The sequence below is a fragment of the Pinus tabuliformis genome, chromosome Q (genome assembly GCF_031772625.1).
Source record: "Pinus tabuliformis cultivar Carrire ecotype Pingquan chromosome Q, CPIR1, whole genome shotgun sequence".
Lineage (NCBI taxonomy): Eukaryota > Viridiplantae > Streptophyta > Pinopsida > Pinales > Pinaceae > Pinus > Pinus tabuliformis.
Window position 1 is genome coordinate 128,409,722 of NC_142296.1, and position 6,656 is coordinate 128,416,377.

Consider the following 6,656-nt stretch of genomic DNA (forward strand, 5'->3'; position numbering starts at 1 on the left):
AACATAGTGGTTCCATTACAAGAACATAATTGTTCCAGTACAAGAACATAGTGGTTCTAGTACACGAACAAAATCATTATGAGTGGAAGAATAGAATCATTCCAGTACAGGAATCGGATCATTCTGGTATAGGAAATAGAACTAATATAGCACATAAAATAAAATTACTCTGTTTTCCCATTGCAAGAACTAAAGTACAGGAGAAAAATTGTAATATTAGTTTGCTTGATAAATTAATGAGTAAAGTAGCCAATACCCAAATTGATCAGTGTGCTTTTCTTTTAGATTTTTCATACTTAGTATGGAAATTGAGTTGGGAGTTTATGCATTGGTTTTCAAATTGATTTAATAGAACGGTTTTCTCTTTAAACTGTCAAAAGGTTGGGCTTGTTTTCAACCGATTAATAATTAAGGTTTTCTTTTATGTCATTAGGGTTTGTTTACAAATGTTGATGGATTGCAAGATTGGTGTTTATGCTTTCTCAAGTTTCCTTTGAAGTGTAGGATTCAATTTAATTTTTTGGGATTGATGCACAAGTTAGACTAGAATTTGATTTGCAAGTTCCTAGGGGCTCTATTGGGAATTTCCAGTGTTGTGCCTCGAAGTTCGCAAACTCCCGAATTGACAATTAAATGTTGGTACATTAATATTCCCTATACTACACCCAACATTTTGGCACCGTTGTCAGGGAGGTGCTTAGGAGATTGACCTTGGTGACCTATTGTGTTTGGTTTTATTTTCACGTAGTTTCTCTTGCAAGTTTATGTTCTTTGAAATTATTTCTTTCTTCCATATTTTGGTTGTTTTAAGGTTTTCATTTCTCAGGTGCTGCTAGAACCCCCTTACATATACTAATCCATGTGATAACATAATATACCAATTGGCTTGTTCAGAACAGGAAAATGGTACTTTGAGGAATCATTCAATGAGGAGTTTTGATGCTACTACAGAGACATATAAATCATCTAATGAAGAACTCAAAAGTGCAGAATTTAATATTTTTCTTGAACATAAAGATAATATTATTAAATATTTGATTTTAAAATTGGATGATTTACAGGAAGAATAGAAGAAGGATGAAGAACCATTGTTGATATTTTGCGCCAACTGTAGAAAGAAACACTTCCTTGGAAAGTGTCCACTTAGTAGCTTGAAAGTTTGTAGAATTTGTGAAGAGGCTCATGCAACAAAACATTTCCCATCACTACCAGGATTACTAAAGGTACTCAGGAAATCAAGTAAGGAATCAAATCAACCACCAGGTATAACTGAAAACCCATCATCATTTAATAATTGGAGTAATATTTATTATCCTGAGAAGTTGCCTCAACATATTTATACTCATGCAGTTCCATGGAAGAAATTTAATCCTCCTACATTTGAATACCCTACTTCATGGCCAGAGTGGCCCTTTCCTTGGCCCTATTCTTCGAGTCAGATATCCCCATGGCCTCAAGAATGGTTTGGAGCCTCTTCTTTAGGGAAGTCTTTCATGCAAAATCAACAACTTCAACCACAATTTCCACTTAATTCACCATCAAGTTATCATACTTCATGGTCCCAATTACTTGTGCAACCTTACCCTAATCCATACCCTAGCCCTTATCCTAATCCATACCGTAGTCCTAATTCATACCCTAACTCTTATCCCAATCCATACCCTAATCCTAATCCAAACATTAAACCTAGCCCTTATCCAGACCCTAAACCTAGCCCTAATTCATACCCTAACCCAAATCCTAGTCCAAATCCAAAGCCTAGCATAAGCCTTAACCTAAACCCTAGCCTAAACCATAGACCAAACCCTAATCTAAACCAACAGGTTTCACAACAATTTGAAACACCTATTCTTCCCATTGACTCCCCTACTAAGTGTAATGATATATCTTCGAGGTTGGGGGAAGGGGTGAGTTTGGAAACATCTCCTATCACTACAAAACATTCACCTCAGGAAGATCTAAGACCATTAGAGGAGCAATCTATATTTGGAACCTATTCTGAAATTGTTGTTGAAACTCAAAACCCTAGAATTTCCCTTAACCATTCTTATCAATATGAAAAGAAGATATTTGAGCCTGAACTTGAGGGATTTTTCTTTTGTCTTTCACCATATCCTTCATGCCTCCAAGAGAGTTATCCTCAAGTTGTGGAAGATTTGTACAAGTTGGAGAATCATAAATATGTGGATCCCATTGAATCCTAGTTTCAAGCAGTCATCAACACACCTTATTCCCTCATCATTCAACAACTCTTGGTACCATATCAATTAAAAAATTGGTTTCTCATACTCGATATGTCTCGAAGTTCATTCTTTAAAATTGAGTGTGAGTATATTTAGCATTATGTTACGCACATGGCTATATTGGAAGTCCTCCTACACTTGAAGGAGGTCTTCCTCTCTCTAAATTAGGGTAGGGTAGTATAAGGGTAATGAATAAAATTTTCATTTGAAATAAAATTGTTATAGAAACACTCTTGAAACTACAATTCCTAAGGCACAACTATTGAAATTTTTGTCATTATGAACTCTTGTGGTAAGACTTGTCAGAAGAAATTCACTCTTAATGCCTCATATTTTATAAAGTGACTTTGATTATTGGCTGAGATTATTCATTGGGTCAATTAGGAGGATTTTTATTGTTATACCTTCCATTTATAATCTTAAAAACCTACTTTTGACCTATTCATTCTAACAGACTATCATCCAAGAAACCTTTTAAAAGTTTCTCTTCGAAGGTATTGATGAAAATACTCCTATGGTGGACCACTCCTATAAAACCCTAACAAGATTTCATGAGAACCCTAGCATGATCAACTTGAGGAATATTTCAATGATTATTTGAGATGTTTTCTTTAAAATGAGTCTTTAGGGTAGAAGGACCAACCAATAAAGATTAGTAATTAAAAAAATTTCATGCCATCCCGTGCTCTTAAGGAGCATATTTGCCTTCCCACCTATTAAGTAACCTATTTAAGGTTAATTATATTCAGAGTTTCTTTTAAAATGATTAATTGTGGGATAGGAGGTCTTGTTACAAGATGATACACCATGATCATGGGTCCTAACAAGAATGGCATTATTGCTATTGGTCACCAAGTCAGGGTAATGGGTTTTAGTTGAAAATATGGAAAACAAGAGGTCTCATCACGAGCTGACTTGGTCATTCTTGTTAGTTCATGAATGGAACTATCATTAGCTAGTTACCAAGCTAGGACAACGACCTTAAATTAGTTTCTAAAAAAAAAAATAAATCTTTCAATTGATTGTGAATTTATATCTAATAGATGGGGCATAGGAATTTCGTGGGGTTAAAATCCATCCTTGTTGAGGCTATAGATGCTTGTTGGCAATAGGACCATGCCTATGATATTAAAGTTAATTTTACACTATGATTTACCTGGTTATTTTTGTCTTTCCCTGAACTCATTATCATATCTCTGTGATAATGGCTTTAAGATTCTTTGTTAATGTGCTTTGGAGTTCTATCTTTTAGAAATATGAAGGTTTTCATGGATGTAGGACCCTTATTGCAAGTGATTCACTTTGTTTGAACAAGGGGAGCCTCAATTATATGATTGGGTAATGGTAAGATGGTCATCCTAGGAAGGTATTGTTTTGTCATATTTACTTTTCCCTACTTCCATCCATTTTAATTCCTTTAATTTCAAATAATGTCACTTCTATTTATAATAATGAGGCTATTGAAAGTGAAGACCTGCTAATTTGGATTGCTCTTGAGATGCTTTGTGGAAATTTTGATAGTGGGTTATTTCATTATTATACTATCCTTGCAGTTTATCATTTTTTATAGCAGATCTGGTATTTCTTTGGATCGGTCGTAATGAATAAATAATCCAGTATGGAAATGAACCAACATGCATTATCTTTTAGAACAACCAAATCTAGCAGGGAACATTTGTTTACACATGGTTGCACGAATATTTATGGTTCGATTTTGGTTTGTTGCAAGGGAACATTAGTATAGTAGTTGATTTTATTGCATGAGGACATGCAAGATGATTGGCATGGGGGGCGTTAGGCCCCAAAATTGTTGTACTTAATGCATACCCTACTTATTCCCTTGTTTTACCAGTTTATGAACTCTTTCTACATTCTTTTAATGCAATACTGAAGATTTGCACTTGGGTTGTATTTTATATAAGAATACCTTCATCATATGCATTTCTAGGATTGATGCTCATTAAAATGTTGTTAATGTAGATTGTATTGTTCTTGCATTGCATAGGCTTCTTCCACCAAGTATATGTGGACCACTTCATCATTCAAGTTTCCACGAAGGAAAATGCTAGTTGGTGGTATGAACATGTGTTTGGAATGATCTTGGATCCTTTTTTATAGTCATAGGTGAACCTATCTTTTATTGACCTATTTTTGCATTGAAGAGCAACATTCATGCACTAGAGCCCAACCAATTTGAGGCTTTCATACATCGGCACATTTTCGGGAAAATACAGGAAATTTTTTTATTCAAAATGTTGTTTAAACACCTCCACATCATTCAAAATGCACCAAACGTTTACAACTCAATTGATAGAGAATAATTAATAATTCAGCCCAAATTCACAACAGTGTTCAAACATCCAACTTCCCCTTATATTTTCGTGCAGATGAAGTCGAATATGAAAATTTCGAAACATGGGTTTTTCTCATAGTATATAAAATTGACTAAGCCTTAATTTCTTTTCTAAAATTCATCATGGTTTCGGAGATGTGAAGGGGTCTTTGAGGTAGATTTGTAGAAAAAGCAGGTAAAACCAAAATTTGCAAAAGTAGCCAAACAATAAACTTTGGGGACAGTTTACAAGGCAATGGAGATGAATCAGAAAATTCCAAGAGAGGTTATTGTTGAAAACATGATAAATTAGGTTTCCTCCAAACCAATTTCCCATATTCACATTTTTCTAAGAGGTACACAAGGTTCTTTGAGGAAGGTTTTATAAAAAATGATTATTTTTTGCAGAATTCCAAAATATGCCTAGATTTGCAAAATTCGTATCAGATTTGTGTTTCTTCAATTGTATCATGGCTGAAATAGATCTCCCATCCATGGTATATTGTTGGGATTCAATCTCTATATTGTTTTAAAAGGATTGGTTTGTTTAGAGAAAAACTTGTAATGTCAAAAGATTATAAAAATGGAGTTATGGCTCCAAGCATATCTAGAAATCCATTATTTTTACTCTCATCCTTTTAAGCTAAGTGTTGGGGTTCTTCCCCTTCCTCCAATAAATTTGGAACTTGAATATGGAGCTTTTTACACAAAATTTTGTCACACATGCTTTGCCTTCATGAAGAAACTCCCATTGTGTCCCTCTTCATGAGTAGATCAATTCCCTTTCGCAACATTTCCCCCGAAACTTCTGTTTTGCCTAGTTTACAAGACCGGCGCTAATGGCCTTTGTCTCCCCCGCACTGATGTGCGGAGATTAGCACTATCCCTAGTGTCGACAGGAGTGACTGAGCTGTGTTCCAATCGCGTCGGTCTTGTTATGGAAAGTTTTTTAAATTAAGAGCCGAAGCTTCCAGCTCTAGAAGCTTCGTAACGAAATTCTGGTAAATGGTTTGGCCAGATAGGGTCGAGGATGTCAATTTGGGCTCCTTTCCCCTATAAGGATGGAACCACCTCAAGGGATAAGACCTTATCCCATGAGAAGAGGATCCATCTCCCATCCATTCATCATATATAAACCTCCCTTCTTCCCAAGCACATGCTAGTATTAATGTTGGTGTGCTAGTGCTATTTTGGTTTGGAGTAAACAACAAGCTATTCATAGTTGTAGCTATCTAGTTGTGTGAGGGAGAAGTGTGATTTGGTTTGGAGTGAAACCTACAGGGAAGAGCATTAAAACTATTGTTGATTGAGGCCATCATGGAATGCTAGTAGAAGTGTGGGAGCCTGGTCTTGTCAGAGGAGAACTGCAACGTCAAGAAAATGGTTGTAATCTCTTCTTGATATCAATATATATGCAACTATCGATTGATTTCCTACATGATTTATCATATTACATATTCATGGCTTAATTTTTCTTGACTTTTTAAGTAGGTTGAGTTACAATTTGTCCATTATCACGATTGTTGTTTGCTATTGTTTACTTGTTTCAGGTGTTTGAAGAAGGAAGTGAGAGACAACTGGAGTGAGCAAGCAAGGACATCGTCAAACGGGATAAGCAAACTAAGAGGTAGGCCCTCTTAATTGGTTTTAACCTAAGGAAATATTCCATAGAATGTATTTATTGTGGCTAGACCCATTATTGGGCTAGAGGAATTTGTTTGTGGCTGCACTTATAATTTTACTTCACCACAAATTGGCAACTCCACTAGGGAACCAATCCTTTTGTTTATCTTGGATTTCATGATTTAATGTGAACTTTGCTAGTTCCACTTTTTCCCTTTGGTTCTGTTTCGTTTCTCCTGCTTACTGGCCTGAGTTTGAAATTCATGGTAGCAGATCTAGTCTCTGTTTCAAAACTTTTTATTTATTTTCTTAGCTCCTTTGATCAGCCCTCTTAATCCGCTGACAGTCACACCGATCGACGCGATATGCTGAGGAACAATTGCATCGACCAGCCTCTGGCACTTGTTGTCAGTTAGGCAATTGAACCGATGCCTATAAGTGAAGATTAGGTTTTGACC